Here is a 1207-nt window from a genome sequence, read left to right as displayed (position 1 = left end):
AGATCTCTCCCCTACCGATCTATGTCCAATCTCCTCGCGTGATTTGAGCTGGAAACAACGAACAACACAAGGGACACAAGGTTTATACTTTGTTCAGGCTACCGTTGTGGTGTAATACCCTACTCCAGTGTCTGGTGTGGTGGATTGCCCCACGGGCTGATGATGATTAGTACAAGGGAAGAACAGCCTCGCGAGAGGTGTTCTTGAGCTGGTGCGATGAACTGCTTGGGCGAGTTCAGTCGCCTCTCTCTCTCTCTCTCTATCTATCTCTCTTTTTCGGTCCCTCCTTGTCCGTTCTCGGTCTCTCTTTCCTTCTGTGGTGGCTAGCCCTATTTATAGAGGCCCTGGGCCTCTACCCAAATAATGAACGTGAAGGGCGCCAACAATTGGCCATTTTGAAGGGGAACATATAGTACAAGTTATCCTGACCAAAGGTGGTCTTCGGCTGCCAAAAGTACTGGTGATGACACCGTCTTGGGCTCCACGGTTATATGCCTTAGTGAAACTCAGGGTAAAGTGGCAGAGGTATGACCTCGGGAAGAAAGAAAGATTGGGCGGGGAAAACGGGGTTCGAACCCGCGACTTCTGGCGTGACAGACCAGCACTCTAACCAACTGAGCTATTTCCCCGAGATTAGATAAGGGAAGAAGGCAGGCCAAAGCTTATAGATTCGGAGATCGTACTTCTAACGCTTTGTCTGAGTCAGTCCTACGACCCCTTCCGGCTGAGACACGAATCCTAGCCTATCTGCTCCGTCCTGCCGCTCTGCTGGTCTTGGTCTCATTGCACGGGAATGGTAACCTTTGCCTGATGCCTTGGCCTGTGCTTTTCCCCTTTGCACCAAAGGGGAAACAAGGACACTAGGCAGGCCGGCGCCCGCCTGGTCTCGATCGTCATGGCTTGCGTCACGGGCTCCTCGTGAGGTACTCCTACCTTGATCTCTCCGCCTCCTCAGGAGCCTGCCTGATGAGGCTGCCTCTGAGGAAGCTTCCGGTCGTCCGCCCCGCGAGGCTTGGCCCCTCGCGAGGGTCCTGAGCTTGAGCTGATGAAGATGGGCCGCGCTGGGCCCCCACTTGAGCCACGCCGCAGGCCGCAGGCAGGCAAGTCTGGGGAACCCCGTTCCCCGAACGCCGACACTACCAATCTATCCCCCTAGGAGCATGCGCGTAGTACTTTGTTTTGATAACTAATCGATTTTTGCAATAAT

The 1207-nt window shown here is 54.2% G+C and overlaps 1 non-coding gene across 1 annotated transcript; it reads right to left on the bottom strand.

Moving 5' to 3' along the window:
• Positions 1–555: 555 nt before the first annotated feature.
• On the bottom strand, positions 556–629 carry TRNAD-GUC. Its single transcript has one exon. It is a non-coding gene; the product is annotated as a tRNA-Asp (tRNA).
• Positions 630–1207: the final 578 nt, after the last annotated feature.

The sequence above is a fragment of the Triticum dicoccoides genome, chromosome 4A (assembly GCF_002162155.2).
Source record: "Triticum dicoccoides isolate Atlit2015 ecotype Zavitan chromosome 4A, WEW_v2.0, whole genome shotgun sequence".
In the NCBI taxonomy this organism is placed as follows: domain Eukaryota; kingdom Viridiplantae; phylum Streptophyta; class Magnoliopsida; order Poales; family Poaceae; genus Triticum; species Triticum dicoccoides.
The sequence above is the reverse complement of the archived record's forward strand: the minus strand, read 5'-3'. Positions and strand labels throughout refer to the sequence as shown.